Source organism: Delphinus delphis, chromosome 5 (assembly GCF_949987515.2).
Source record: "Delphinus delphis chromosome 5, mDelDel1.2, whole genome shotgun sequence".
Classification (NCBI taxonomy): domain Eukaryota; kingdom Metazoa; phylum Chordata; class Mammalia; order Artiodactyla; family Delphinidae; genus Delphinus; species Delphinus delphis.
In genome coordinates, this window is record NC_082687.1 from 125,141,254 (window position 1) to 125,158,715 (window position 17,462).

The window sequence follows — 17,462 nt, forward strand, 5'->3', positions numbered from 1 at the left end:
TTGCGGAGCACAGGCTCTGGATGCGCAGGCTCAGCGGCCATGGCTCACGGGCCCACCTGCTCCACGGCATGTGGGATCTTCCCGGACCGGGGCACAAGCCCGTGTCCCCTGCATCGGCAGGCGGACTCTCAACCACTGCGCCACCAGGGAAGCCCATTTTTCTCCATTTTTGAAGAATAGTTTTGCCAGATATGGAAGTCTTGGTTTACAGGGTTTTCACTTTTGTTTTGTTTTTTTTTCTCTCAGTATTTTAAATATGTCACCATACTATCTTCTGGTCTCCATGGTTTCTAATAAGAAATAATTTTATTGAGGATCCCTTCTTTGTGGTGATTCACTTCTCTCTTGCTGCTTTCAAGGTTTTCTCTTTGTTTTTGTTTTTCAATAGTTTGTTTATAATGTGTCTTAGTGTGGATCATTTTAAATTTATTCTTCTTGAAGTTTGTTGACTTTCTTGGATGTGAAGGTTCATGTCTTTCATCAAATATGGGCCTTTTTAGCCATTATTTCTTCAAATATTCTTTCTGTCCCTTTCTCTCCTCTACTTTTGGAACTTTCATTATGTATATGTTGGAATATTTGATAGTGTTCCACAGGTCTCTTAACCTCTGTTCCTTTTTCTTCATGCTTTTTTCTTTCTGCTCCTCAAACTGGATAATTTCAATTGACCTATTCAAGTTAACTGATTCTTTCTTCTCCCTGCTCAAATCTGTTGTTGAAACACTCTAGTGAAATTTTATTTTCGTTATTTACTGAATTCTCATTTGAATCTTTTTTATAATTTCTATATTAAGATCCTCTATTTGTTCAGACATTTCAACATTCTCCTGGTTTTCTCTAGTTCTTGGTGTATGGTTCTCTTTAGCACTTTGACATATTTAAGACATTTGATTTTAAGTCTTTGTCTAGTAAGTACAATGTCTGGGCTTCCTCAGACACTAGGGCAGTTTCTGTGAATTTTTTTTCCTGTGAATGGGCCATACCTTGTTTCTTTGCATTCCTCATATTTTTTGTGGAAAACTGGACATGTTAGTATTATAATGTGGTATCTCTGGAAATAATATTCTCTCACCACCCCCTCCTCAGAATTTGTTGTTACTCATGGTGGGTTGTAACTGACTGTTTAGTAAACTTTCTAAATTATTTTTGTGAAGACTATACTTTTTTCTCAGAAGTATATGTTTCTTTAGCTTAGTATTCAGCTAATGCTTTGACAGAGATTTCTGGATGCTGGAGCCAAGAAAAGAAACAAGATAAAAAAGGATTCTTCTCTTTTTTCAGATTTGAGGGCACTCCTTCAACATTTAGCTGGGCCATATAAAACTCTACTCTAGCCTTCACTTCCTGCTTATGCTGAGACTAAAGATCAACCAATATTGAAAGGCTAGGGTCTTCTCAAGTATTTTGTATGTGTTCTGCCCTGGTCATGTGGATAACCTTTTAGATTCCCTGGTATACAAAGGAAATTCTGAAAGTTCCTATTGCCCCAAAGTATCTAATTCCCAGTTTGTCCTCTGAGGTTGTGTGACTACTGTGCAACTATTGCTTGTCCCAACTGTTATCTTTTGCCACAGCATCTTGTTCACTTGTGGCAGTGGTTCGTTCATTTGTCTCTCAATGTGTTTAAGGGATGCCTTCCATGGAGCTAATTCTCCACCCAGAGAGTTCCACATTGGGTAAAACAAAGGCAAACATCTATATGTCAAGGAACCGAAGACAAATCAAAACAGACAATCAAAATTCTTTGAGAACAAGGTCTATTCTGTTCCCTCTGGGACTAGGAACCCACACCAAGAACACAGGTTGATGCCTTCAAAACCAGGACCAATCTGGGAACAGAGAAGTGTGGGAAAGGTAACTTAAATGCCACAAAGCTCTCCTATGTGCTTAAGTCACCCTTTTCCTAATAAAGCATTCACTTCATTGCTATAAACCTTTGACTACCTTCCAGGATTCCAATAAATTTGATCCTGACAATTTGCCAGTTTTTTTGTGGGTGTTTCTAGGGAAGTACAAAACCCCAGAGTTTCCTACTCCACCATTTTCACTGACATTACTAGTCACACCTCTTTGCATTATTTTTTGTTTTTGTTTTTAGCAGTCACTCGAGGGATCACAATATATATATCCTTAACTTTCATAGTCTATTTGGGGGTACTTTTGTACCACTTCAAAGAATCTTCCAAACATATTTAACTTACCCAATTTCCACTTATTCTGTAAATGTCATATATATTACATTTATATACAACATAAAACTCGAAGTAAAAGGTTTTGATTTTTACTTTAATTACTGATGTAAACTTCAAAGAAATTAAGAAAAAGTGATACTTGTTTATATTTATCCATATATTTCCCATTTCTGGTGTTCTTTATTCCTTCCTGATGATCTGAATTTCTATTTGGTATCATTTCCACTCAGCCTGAAATGTTCCTTTGGCATTTCTTGTAATGCAGGTTAACAGATGATGAATTCTCTTTGTTTCTATTCATCTGAATTAATATTTTGTTAGGCACAAAATTCTGAGTTGGCAGGGTTTGCCCATCAACCCCGCCCGAGCACTGAAATATGTCAATTCCCTGTCTTCTTGGTCCATTATCTCTCATGAGAAGTCAGCGTCACTTACATCATTGTTTCCCTGCAGCAATATATTGCCTTTCTCTAGCTGCATTCAAAGTTTTCTCATTTTCTCTAGTTTTCATAGGTTTGATCACAATGTGCCTAGGTGTGGTTTTCATGGTATTTTTCCTGCTTGGGATCTAAAGAGTTTCTTGAATATGTATACTTAATAATGTCTTTCAAAAACTTTGGGAATTTTTGAGCTATTTTTTTCTCCATAAAAAAGAAAAACTCACTCCACCACACATTTAAAAATTTTTGTTGACTACTGGAAATCATTATCATTCTATGATATCTGAAAATTTTTAGTATCTGATAAATTTTTACATTAAAAGGAGAATTAAATCTTCTAAAAAATAAAAGAGGGGGATACTCTTATAAACACATTTCACAGGTCAGCATAACCCTGATACCAAAACCAGACAAGGATGCCAAAGGAAAAGAAAATTGCAGGCCAGTATCCCTGATGAAAAGAGATGCAAAAATCCACAATAAAGTATTAGCAAACTGAATCCAAAAATACATTAAAAGGATCATACACCATCAAGTGGGATTTATTCCAGGGATGCAAGGATGTTTCAACATCCACAAATGAGTCAATGTGATACACATAACTTTTTTAAGAAAATGAAGGATTATCATATGACCATCTCAACTGATGCAGAAAAAACATTTGACAAAATTCAACATCCATTTATGACAAAATTCTCAACAAAGCAGGTACAGTGGGAACATATCCCAACATAATAAAGGCCATATATGATAGGCCCACAGCTAACATCATATGCAAAGGTGAAAAGCTAAAAGCATTTCATCTAAGATCACAAACAAGACAAGGATGCCCGGTCTTGCCACTTTTATTCAACATAGTACATGAAGTCCTAGCCAGAGCAATTAATCAAAAAAAATAAATAAAAGGCACCCAAATTGTAAAGGAAGAAATAAAACTGTCAGTATCTGCAGATGACATAATACTATATATAGAAGAGAGTAGAGGTTCCCTCAAAAAACTGTTAGAACTAATAAATGAACTCAGTAAAGTTGCAGAATATAAAATCAATACACAAAAATCAGTTGCACTTCTATACACTAATAACAAACTATCAGAAAAAGAAATTAAGAAAACAATCCCACTTACAACTGCATCAAAAAGAATAAAATGCTTAGAAATAAATTTGACCCCAAAATTTAACATCTATATATTGAAAACTACAAGATATTAATGAAAGAAACTGAAGACACTAATAAATGGAAAGAGATGCCGTGCTCATGGATTGGAAGAATTAATATTGTTAAAACATCAAAATTCCAATGGTATTTTTCACAAAAACAGAACAATCCTAAAATTTGTATGGAACCACAAAGGAACCCACATAGCCAAAGCAATCTTGAGAAAGAATAAGAAAATTGGAGGCATCATGATTCCTCATTTCAAACTATGTTGCAAAGCTATAGTAATTAAAACAGTATGGCACCGGGATTAAAAAAGACACATAGGTAGCTCCCTGGAGGGCCGATGGTTAGGAGTTGGCACTTTCACTGCCATGGCCTGGTTTCAATCCCTAGTCAAGGAACTAAGATCCCACAGTGCAGGGGAAAAAAAAAAAAAAAGACACATAGATCAATGGGACAGACTCAAGAACCCAGAAATAAACCCACACTTATACAATCTACTGATTCATGATAAAGTAGTCAAGAATATATAGTGAGGAAAGGACAAGCTGTCAATAAATGGTGGTGGAAAAACTGGGCAATCACATGCAAAAGAATGAGACTATACCACTATCTTACATCATACACAAAAATTAACTCAAAATGGATTAAAGACTTGAACACGAGGCTTGAAACCATAAAATTCCTATTAGAAAACATAGGTGGTAAGCTCCTTGACATAGGTTTTAGCAATGACTTTCTAAATCTGACACCAAAAGCAAAAGCCAAGAAAAGAAAAACACATGGCAAAACATCAAACTAAAAAGCTTCTGCCCAGCAAAGGAAACCATCAACAAAAAGGCAACCTACTGAATGAGATAAAATAATTTCAAATCATATATCTGGTAAGGGGTTAATATCCAAAATATAGAAAGAACTCACACAACTCAACAGCAAAAACACAAACAACCCAATTGAAAAATGGGTAGAAGATCTGAATAGAGTTTTCCAAAGAAGACATACAGATGGCCAACAGGCACATGAAAAGATGCTCCTCATGACTAATCAGGAAAATGCAAATCAAAACCACAATGTGATACCACTTTACACCTGTCAGAATGGCTGTCATCAAAAAGTCAACAAATAGCCAGTGTTGGCAAGGATGTAGAGAAAAGGGAACCCATGTGCACTGACGGCAGGAATATAAATTGGTGCAACCACCATGGAAAACAGTATGGTGTTTCCTTAAAAGATTAAAAATAGAACTACCAGTTCCATTTCTGGGTATTTATCCAAATAAAAAAAAACACTAAGTCAAAACTACACATGCACATGCACCCCTATGTTTCACTGCAGTACTACTTACAATAGTCAAGATATGGAAACAACCTAAGTGTCCACTGATAAATAATTAGATAAAGAAGGTATGGTGGGCTTCCCTGGTGGTGCAGTGGTTGAGAGTCTGCCTGCCGATGCAGGGGACACGGGTTCATGCCCCGGTCCGAGAAGATCCCACATGCCGCGGAGCAGCTGGGCCCGTGAGCCATGGCCGCTGAGCCTGCGCTTCCGGAGCCTGTGCTCCGCAACGGGAGAGGCCACAACAGTGAGAGGCTCCCGTACCGCAAAAAAAAAAAAAAAAAAAAGAAGAAGATATGGTATTTTACATATATACTATAATATTATTTGACCATAAAAAAGAAAAAATCTTGCACAAATTGATAACATGATGGACTAAAAGGACATTATGCTAAGTAAAATAAGTCAGTAAGTCAGAGAGAGAAAGAGAGATACCACATGATTTCTCTTATATGTGGAATCTAAACAAAAAATGAACAAATGAACAAAACAAGTTCATAGATACAGAACACAGACTGGTGGTTCCAAGAGGCAGGTGGTGGGGGTAGGAGAAATAGATGAACTGGGGGGGGGGGGGTTGGTGCTTTTTTTTTTCTTTTTTAGTTTAAATAGGTTAAACAAAAATTTAAAAAAGAAAAAAAGAATAGGTATGGAGGGGACAATGGGTCCCTCCAATGTAGGGGATACTGGAAAGTGCCTGAAAGGAAGGTATCCTGCACTTTAGACCATGGAAGGTAGGTCAGTCCCCCATTCCTGGGGTCACCAGCTTTATGTTGTAAGCAGCTTAGCCCCAAGAATATTCAGAAGCCCCACTCAGAATTCTCTCAGGAATAAAAAGGAGGGGGTACCAAAAATACAAGGCCTTAGACTTCCAGTAGCCAATGTGACAAGTTCTTATATGAAAATATCAGGCTTTTGGTATGTCCATACTATGGGAAATTATAAGTTCAATTTATATGTGGTGATCTTGGGTAATTAATTTGATACACTGGGAGTTTAAAAATATAAATTGCAGTACATATAATGATCCCATTTCTTTAAGTAACAGGAAATATGTATATATTTGTACAAAAATAGCAAGGTATGGAAGGAACCATTTCAAAGTTAACATTGATTACCTAAGAGAGAGTAATAGTTTAACAAATATTTTCAAAATAATAGTATATTACATACAAATTAAAATGAAATTTGAAAAAAACACCTGGTGCTGGAGAAGTCTGAAAACCTTGTAGACAAGGAAGGTGTACTTCCTTCTGTATCTTCCTGTTTAGTCTAAAGGGGAGTCTACATTTAAGTGGCTGCGGAATGTCCCCAAAGTGTCCCAGGTTGGAAAATCTTCCTACAAGACGAGACATCAACCACAGTCAACCACACCAAGTCAGGATGTGATTTTCAGCTGTTAAACTGCAGGGGACATTCAGTGGTTTCCCAAATGTGGTCTGTGAAGGACTAGAGAGTCTGGGAAAGGGGAGTTATGAGGCTAACAGGTGAACTTCTGGGACCCCACTGCCACTGTCTGTTTTGCAATTGGGATTTTCATTAAACTTAGGATTCAGCAGCAACAAAAACAAAAGAAGTTGAAAATTTCTGATACAATTGAAAGGGACTTTGGGGTCAAAGAAAATTTACTTAATCTCCCTGAGTCTTAGTTTCTTCATCTGTGTAATGCAGATAAACCACAACCTACAAGGGCTGTTGAGAGGATAAGATGAAATAATGCAGTTAAGCACTTAGCACTTAATAAATGGTCACTTAAAAGACAAAAGGGTCACCTAACTTGGGGTGAATAACGGGCTTGAAACATTTTACACTATAGCATTGTCTTCAACTTTGCCTGTCACTTTCAGACATAATGCATTTCAATGACCTGGGGTGAACTGTCACCATCGTGCACTCTGAGCACCTATTCATTCTGGGTGCTACTTTTCTGTTTGAAAAAGTCACCTCATTTTGTGAGGTAAGGAACCTAAATTCTTATCAGCCTGGAGGGAAAGAAGGGTGATAGAGACCTATGAAGCTCATGTTTAGTAAGCATCACAGTGGAGAAGACTGCTTCTTGCATTCTAGGCCAGGAAAAAATGTGAGGCCTTTACTGAACCAGGCCGACCCAGGTAGTCTGTCTTGATCAAAATGGGATAATAAATACAAAATGGGATAATAAATACAAAGAAACATAGTGGCTCAGAACCCAAACTCTGAAACTAGACTCCCTGGATTCAAATCATGCATTGGCCACTTACTAGCTATGTGACCCTGGTGAAGTTGCTTGACATCTCTATGCCTTAGTTTCCTCATCTATAAAATAATAACTATTGCATATAGTTATTGAGAGGATAAGATTAGTTAATGTATGTAAGGCACTTAGAATAGAATAAGAGCTGTATAAGGGTGGTATATAAGAGTTAGCACATATGCTACATTCTACATATACCTAGGCATATATAACTAATCAACGACAGCATTTTTTTCCAATGAATCTGTTTGTGTCTATATCCTTTGCAAAAAAGACACTCGGTGTAGCTGTTAACTGATTAGCTCACCAAATGAAAACTGTTTTCACCTCATAAAGTCAACTGGAATATTTTATTATAAGCAGTGGAGAAAGTCAGTTTACCCATACCAGTTTTCTATACCAAACACTCCACAAGAGTAAAATGTATCCTGATTAGAGGCAAATGATGCCATGTAAGGGAGATTCGGCACCCAGGCCTGGTGGCCTGTTGTGTGGACACAAATGTTTTCAGCTGCTGGAGACAGTCTGTTCACATCCTGAGACAAGCAGCCATGAAAACTCATTTTTGCCTGTCCTCATTCGTCATTTGCTATAGAATAAGAGCAGTTACTAAGCCACAGACCACAAAGAAAAAAGTTAGTCTCATAAAATACAGCATGATCCTGCTTGAAAAAGCATGCACACTTCAAAGTCACCCATGGACAGAGACACATAGGTAAGCCACTTGAGGACATGTATTTCAACTAGGAGCATTTACCCTGAGAACCCAGCCCTTGGTTAAAGAAAGAGACAGAGAGAGTGAGAGAGGGAATTTTGTTCAACATAAATATTTTAAAAATTATAGGCTACAGAAGGTAGAAAATGAAGCTTCCCTACGATCCTCACATTTATTTGTAAATACTATATATAGCCAACAGACTGTCGTAATAAAGTACTCTTATCTCTTGACTTGGGCTACTTCAGAGGGAAACTAATTGTCCTAAGAAATTAGATATTTTTCCCCAGTTTTACTGAGAAATAATTGACATACATCACTGAATAAGTTTAAAGCAGAGATGTTCTTAAAATAGCTTCTTCAGAGCTATACATCACTATTCTTTGCATTGTTCAGGGTACTAGCATTGTTTCTCATTCTTTTTAACTGTAGGGAAAACCAAAAGTTACATAAATAAAGGAAAAAGGATTTTATGTCTCAGCTGGAAGTTAGTGATATTTACTTAATTATAATATAAACTGAATATTGTGATAAACAAAAATTATGAGGTAACTACATTTGGAGGATGAGATTAGATGAAGGGAGGACAGAGAAGGATGAAAGTAAAAACAACTAAATACATAATTCCTCATCTACAATAGAAAATAGATTTAAATCTAAAACTAAAAAATCAACAAAGAACATAAGCATGCTATTTAGTAATAAGGTAAAATATACAAAACTAAGGTGTTAAATGAATTGAAGATGGTTGCACCTGAGGAGCAGAAACAGCTGTTTTTGGATGCTTCTTTGTTGTTTGTTAGTAACCTGTGATATAAAACATATGTGTGTTTTGCACCAGTATCAGCATATCAATAGTGATGCTATGGGCTAGAAATGCCTCGAGGCATTCACCCAGGCCCACAGTGAGTCCCACACACAGACATTTCCCCTTTCAGAACCACTGCTGTGGCTGGATCAGCCCTTGTGGTTCTTATTATGATTGCAAGATGCCTTCAGCAATAAACATCAGGAAACTTTGAAAAAAACAACAAGGTTTATTACTCACAGGTCCTACAGAGTACACAGCACACCTGGGGCTACACAGTGAAGTCACTGATAGAGAAATTTCTCTATTATGTTTGTAAATTTTCTCTAAGTTTGAAATTATTTGAAAATAAAAAGTTTGAAAACAAAAATGCCTTGCAAAAATGTTAAAAGAAGTTCTTTAGAAGATTTGGTGGCTGACGAGAAACTGCTTCCTGGTTCAGAGCCGGCTGTCTTCTCACTTCCACATGGTAAAAGAGGCAAGGGAGCTCTCTGGGTTCTCTTTTATAAGGGAACTAGTCCCATTCATGAGGGCTCCACCTTCATGGCATTATCACCACACAAAAGTGCCATCTCCAAATACCATAAGGTTTCAACATATGAATTTGGAGGGACACAAATATTAAATCTACAGCAAAATGGTGTAGTGTTATTTGAAAATGGACTAAGATTAGTTGTCAACGTACACTGCAAACTCTGGGGAAAACACTAAAAAATGTTAAAAAAAAAAGTATAACTGATATGCTAAGAAAGGAGAGAAAATGAAATCAAATAAAATGATCAATTAAAACTAAAAGGCAGAAAAAGAGTAGAAGACAAAAATAGGAACAAAGAACAAAGGCAACAAATAGAAAACAGCAACAAATATGGTAAATATTAATCCAAATATATCAATAATTACTTTGCGGCTCAATAGTTAAATGCACCAATTCAAAGACAAGTGATTGTCAGAGTGAAAACCCAACTATCTAAACTTACCTACAAGAAACCCACTTTAATATAAAGACTCACATAGATTGAAAGTAAGTGGATGGAGAAAAATATATCATGCTAACACTAGTCAAAAGAAAGCAGGAGAAGTTATATTAATTTGCAACAAAGCAGACTTCAAAGTAAGGGAAGTTAACAGGGATAAAGAAAGGTATTACATAATGATAAAAGGGTCAATACTCCAAAAAGACATAACAATTTTTAATGTGTATACGCCTAACAACAGAGCATAAACTGGGTGAGACAAAAACTGATAGAACAGCAAGGAGAAATAGATGAAACCACTATCATAGTTGGAGACTTCAAACACTCTCTTAGAAATGAACATATACAGCAGGAAGAAATCAGTAAGGATAAACCTGAATTTAATTGTAATTTAAATATATATATATCCCTGCAAACAAAAGTCCAGGACCAGATGGCTTCACTGGGGAATTCTACCAAACATACGAAGAAGAACTTATACCAATCCTTCTCAAACTCTTCCAAAAGACTGAATATGAGGGAACACTAACTAAGTCATTCTATGAAGCCACCATTACCCTAATACCAAAACCAGAAAAAGACATTACCAAAAAGGAAGATAACAGGCCAATATCTTTGATGAATATACATGCAAAAATCCTCAACAAAATATTAGCAAACTGAATCCAACAACACATAAAAAAGATCACACATCATGACCAAGTTAGATTCATCCTAGGGTCACAAGGATGGTTCAACATATGCAAATCAATCAGTATGATACACCACATAAACAAAAGAAAAGACAAAAACCACATGGTCATCTCAACAGAGGCAGAAAAAGCATTTAACAAAATTCAGCATCCATTCATGATAAAAACTCTTACCAAAGTGGGTACAGTGGGAACATATCTCAACATAGTAAAAACTATTTATGAAAAGCCCACAGCCAACCTAACACTCAATGGTGAAAAGCTGAAGGCCTTCCCACTTCTATTCAACATAGTATTGGAAGTCCTAGCCACAACAATCTGACAAGAAAAAGAAATAAAAGGTATCCAAATTGGAAGAGAAGAGGTAACATTATCATTATGTGCAAATGATATGATACTAATATATAGAAAATCCTAAAGACTCCACACAAAAACTACTAGAACTGATAAACGAATTCAGCGAGGTAGCAGGACACAAGATTAACATACAAAAATTGGTTGCATTTCTTTACACTAACAATGAAATATCAGAAAGAGGAAGTAAAAAAAAAAATCCCTTTTTAAATGGTATCAAAAAATAAAATACTGGGCTTCCCTGGTGGCGCAGTGGTTGAGAGTCCGCCTGCCGATGCAGGGGACACGGGTTCAGGCCCCGGTCCAGGAAGATCCCACATGCCGCAGAACGGCTGGGCCTGTGAGCCATGGCCGCTGAGCCTGTGCGTCCGGAGCCTGTGCTCTGCAACGAGAGAGGCCACAACAGTGAGAGGCCCGCGTACCACAAAAAAAAATAATAATAAAATAAAATAAAATACTTTGGAATAAGCCTGATCAAGGAGGTGAAAGAACTATATGCTGAGAACTATAAAACATTGATGAAGGAAACTGAAGATGATTTAAGCAAATGGAAAGCCATCCCATGCTCTTGGAAGAATTAATATTGTTAAAATGGCCATACTACCCAAAGCAATATACAGATTTAACGTCATCCCTATCAAATTACCCATGACATTTTTCACAGAACTAGAACAAATCATCCTAAAATTTATATGGAACCATAAAAGAACCAGAATTGACAAAGCAATCCTAAGGAAAAAGAACAAAGCAAGAGGCATACCTTTCCCAGACTTCAGACGATACTACAATTAGCTACAGTAATCAAAACAGCATGGTATTGTCAGAAAAAAAGACATATGGATCAATGAAACAGAATAGAGAGCCCAGAAATAAACCCACACACCTACGGTCAATTAATCTTGCCAATTAACAAAGGAGGCAAGAATATACAATGGAGAAAAGACAGTCTCTTCAGCAACTGGTGTTGGGAAAGCTGGACAGCCTCATGTAAATCAATGAAATTAGAACACTCCCTCACACCATATATAAAAATAAACTCAAAATGGTTTGAAGACTTAAATATAAGTCGTAACACCATAAAATTCCTACAGGAGAACACAGCAAAACATTCTCTGACATAAACCATACCAATGTTTTCTTAGATCAGTCTACCAAGGCAATAGAAATAAAAGCAAAAATAAACAAACGGGACCTAATAAAACATAAGCTTTTGCACAGCAAAGGAAACAGTAAACAAAATGAAAAGACAACCTATAGACTGGGAGAAAATATTTGCAAGTGATGCAAACAACAAGGGGTTAATCTCCAAAATATACAAACAGCTCATTCAACTCAATAACAACAACAAAATCCATTTAAAAAATGGGCAGAAGACCTAACTAGACATTTCTTCAAAGAAGACATACAGATGGCCAATAGGTACATGAAAAAATGTTCAACATCGCTAATTATTAGAGAAATGCAAATCAAAACAACAATGAGGTATCACCTAATACTGGTCAGAATGTCCATCAGTAAAAAGTCTAGTCTACAAATAATAAATGCTGCAGAGAGTGTGCAGAAAAGGGAACCCTCCTACACTGTTGGTGCGAATGTAAATTGCTGCAGCCACCATGGAGGCTCCCCAAAAAACTAAAAATAGAGTTGCTATGTGATCCAGAAATCCCATTCTGTGGCATATATCCAGACAAAGCTCTAATTCAAAAAAATACATGCACCCCAATGTTCATAGCAGCACTACTTACAAAAGCCAAGAGATGTGAACAACCTAAGTGTCCATCAACAGATGAATGGATAAAGAAGATGTGGTATATATACAATGGAAAATTACTCAGCCATAAAAAAGAATGAAATAATGTCATTTGCAGCTACATGGATGGACCTAGAGATTATCATACCAAGTGAAATAAGTCAGAAAAAGAAAGATAATAGCATATGATATCACATAAATGGAATCTAAAATATGACACAAATGAACTTACCTATGAAACAGAAACAGACTCACAGACATAGAGAACAGACTTGGGGTTGCCCAGGAGGAGGGTGAGTAGGGGAGGGATGGATTGGGGGTTTGGGACTAGCAGATGCAAACCATTATATACAGAATGGATAAACAACAGGTCTATTGTACAGCACTGGGAACTATATTCAATATCCTGTAATAAACCATAATGGAAAAGAAAAAAATAAAATAATTAAGTAAATAAAATCATCTAAACCTCCCCCTCAGGAAACTAGAGAAATAAAAAAGCAAGTTAAATCAAAAGTAAGCAAAAAAAAAGAAACAATAAGAATCAGCGAAATCCAATATTCATTGCAGCACTATTTACAATAGCCAGGACATGGAAGCAACCTAAGTGTCCATAGACAGATGAATGGATAAAGAAGATGTGGCGCATATATACAATGGAATATTACCCAGCCATAAAAAGAAACGAAATTGAGTTATTTGTAGTGAGGTGAATAGACCTAGAGTCGGTCATACAGAGTGAAGCAAGTAAGAAAGAGAAAAACAAATACCGTATGCTAATACATATATATGGAATCTAGAAAAAAAAAATGGTTCTGATGAACCTAGGGGCAGGACAGGAATAAAGACACAGACGTAGAGAATGGACTTGAGGACACGGGAGGGGAAAGGGTAAGCTGGGACAAAGTAAGAGAGTAGCACTGACATATATACACTACCAAATGTAAAATAGATAGCTAGTGGGAAGCAGCTGCATGGCACAGGGAGATCAGCTCGGTGCTTTGCAACCACCTAGAGGGGTGGAATAAGGAGGGTGGGAGGGAGACGTAAGAGGGAGGGGATATGGGGATATACATATGTATATAGCTGATTCACTTTGTTATAGAGCAGAAACTAACACAACACTGTAAAGCAATTATACTCCAATAAAGATATTAAAAAAAAAGAATTAGAGAAATCAATGAAATTGAAAACAGTAAATCAATAGAGAAAAATCAACAAAACCAAAAGCTAATTCTTTGAAAAGATCAAAAAATTCATATGACTCTAGCCAGGCTAACTAAGAAAAAAAGAGAGAAGTTACAAATTACTAATATCAGAAATGATAGAGAGGACATCACTACAGATCCCATGGACATGAAAAGGATAATAAAGGAATACTTTGAACAACTCTACGCCCACAAATTTCATAACCTAGAAGAAATGGACCAATTTCTGTAACACGTAATCTGCCAAAACTCACACAAAAAGAAACAGACAATGTTTAGGCCTATATCTATATTAAAGAAATTGAATCAATGATGGATAACCTTCCAAAACAGAAAGCACCAGGCCCAGATGCGTTCACTGCTGAATTCTATCAAACTTTTAAGGAAGAAATTATACCAATTCTCTACAATCTCCTTCAGAAGACAGAAGCAGAGGGAATACTTCCTAACTCATTCTCTTAGGTCAGCATTACCATAACACCAAACCCAGTTGACAACATTACAAGGAAAGAAACTACAGACGAATATCTCTCATTAACACAGATGCAAAAATCCTCAACAAAATATTAGCGAATTGAATTAAAAAGAATTATACACCATGACCAAGTGAGATTCAACACTCAAAATTTAATTAATGTAATTCATCACATCAACAGGATAAAGAGAAAATCACATGATCATATCAATAGATGCAGAGAAAGTATTTGACAAAATCCAACACCCACTGATGATAAAAACGCTCAATAAACTAGCAGTAGAGGAGATCTTCCTTAACTTGATAAAGAATATCTATAAAAAACCTACAGGGACTTCCCTGGTGGTCCAGTGGTTAAGACTCCGCACTCCCAACGCAAGGGGGGGGGCGGGGTTCGATCCCTGGTTAGGGAACTAAGATCCCACATGCTGCATGGCATGGCCAAAAAAGAAAAAAAATTTTAAGAAAAAAACCTACAGCTAACATCATACTTAATGGTGAGAAACTAGAAGCATTTCCACTAATATCAGAAACAAGGCAAGTATGCCCCCTCCCATAATGCCTTTTCAACATCATACTGGAAGTACTAGCTACTGCAATAAAACAAGAAAAGGAAAGAACACATGTACAGGTTTGGAAGGAAGACATAACTGTCTTTGGTCACAGATTATTCTATCACCTATGTAGGAAACCAAACAACAACAACAGAAAACCTTCCTGGAACTAATAAGTGATTATAGCAAGGTTGCAGGATATATGGTTTATATACAAAAGTCAATTGCTTTCCTATATACCAGCACTGAACAAGTGCAATTTGAAATTTAAAATACAATGCAATTTACAGTAGCATCCCCAAAATGAAATACTTAGGTGTAAATCTAACGAAATATGTACAAGATCTATACGAGGAATACAACAAATCTATGATGAAAGAAATCAAAGAAGAACTAGATAAATGGAGAGATATTCTGTGATCATGGATAGGAAGGCTCAATATTGTCAAGATGTCAGTTTTTCCTAACTTTGATCTACAGATTCAATGCAATCCCAACTGAAATCCCAGCAAGTTATTTTATAGCTATCAACAAGCTGATTCTAAAGTGTATACTGAGAGGCAAAAGACCCAGAATAGCCAGTGCAGTATTGAAGGAGAACAAAGTTGGAGGACCGATACTACTAAGGGTATTGGGTCATATAAATCTACTGTAATCAAGACAGTGTGGTATTGGTGAAAGAACAGACAAATAGATCAATGGGAAAGAACAGAGAGCCCAGAAATAGATGCACAGAAATACAGTCAATTAATCATTGACAAAGGAGCAAAGGCAATAGAATGAAGCAAAGATAGTTTTTTCAACAAATGGTGATAAAAAAACTGGTTAACCACATGCAAAAAAATGACTCTATACACAGCCTTTACAGCCTTCACAAAAATTAACTCAAAATGGATCACAAACCTAAAAATAAAACTATAAAACTCCTAGAAGATAACACAGGAGAAAACTAAGATTACCTTGGGTATGACAATGGCTTTTTAGATACAACACCAAGACACAATCCATGAAACAAATAATTGATAAGCTGGACTTCTTTAAAATGAAAAACTTTTGCCCTTCTGAAAGACATCTCAAGATAATGAGAGACAAGCCACAGACTGGGAGGATGTTGCAAAAGAAACAATGATAAAAGACTGTTATCTAAAATACAAAGAACTCTTAAAACTCAACCATAAGAAAACAAACAACACGATTAAAAAACCAAGGCAAAGAGTTTAATCCATATCTCACCAAAGGAGACAGACATACAGATGGCAAATAAACATATGAAAAGATGTCCTACATCATGTATCATCAGGGAAATGCAAATTAAAACAAGATGCAACTACACAGCTATTAGAATTTCTAGGCTAAAATCCAGAACAATGATAACATCAAATGCTGGTGAGGATGTGGAACAGGAATACTAATTCATTGCTAGTAGGAATGAAAAGTGGTACAGCCACTTTGGAAGACAGTTTAGAAGTTTCTTACAAAACTAAAATATACCCTTACCATAAGATCCAGCAATTGCTTTCCTTGGTATTTACTGAAAGGAGCTGAAAACATGTCCACAGAAAATCCTGCAAGTGGACATTTATAGCAGTTTTACTCATAATTGCCAAAACTTGGAAGCAACTCAGATGTCCTTCAATAGGTAAATGGATAAATAAACTGTAATATATCCAGACCACGGAACATTATTCAGCGCTAAAAGAAGTGAGCTATCAAGCCATGAAAAGGCATGGAGGAAACTTAAATGCATATTACTAAGTGAAAGAAGCTAATCTTTAAAGGCTACATTCTATATGATTCCAACTATTCAACATTCTGGAAAAGTCAAAACGATTAAGAAAGTAAAAAGATCAGTGGTTGCTGGGGTGGGGTGAGGGTGGTGAATAGGAGGAGCACAGAGGATTTTTAGGGCAGTGAAAATACTATAATGATGGATATATGTCATTATACATTTGTCCAAACCCATAGAATATACAACATCACGAGTGAATCCTAAGGTGAACTATGGACTTTGCATGATTATGATGAGTCAAGTAGGTTCATCCTTACTAAAAATGTACCTTTCTGGTGAGTGATGTTGATAATGGGGGAAGCTATGCATGTTTGAGAGGAGGGAGTATATGGGAACTCTCAGTACCTTCCACTAAGTTTTCCTGTGAACCTATAACCGCTCTAAAACATTCTTTTCTTTTTAAGTCGATATAATCCCTGATACTAACAGAATAAAGGATAAACACCACAACCTCCACACCCCCCCAAAAAAAAACCCCACAGTGACAGCAAATTACAGGAACTTCTGAAAGTTTAACAGCAAAAGCAAGTCTAATTGGAAGACTGGACTCTGGAACCAACCGCTCAAGCGTTGTAATATATAACCCTAAAGGAAGGATTTCCAGGAACGAAGGGAAAAGTTGACTTTTCTCTGAACAGCTTTTATACAGCTTGCAGGTAGACAAACTTACATAAACCTGATATATCCATTAATGTAGAAGAAAAGAGCTTTCCATTTAGAAACTGACCTAAGTTTGTGGAGTAGTTCTCAGTTTGTTACATGTCCTTGCTGAATATCACCAT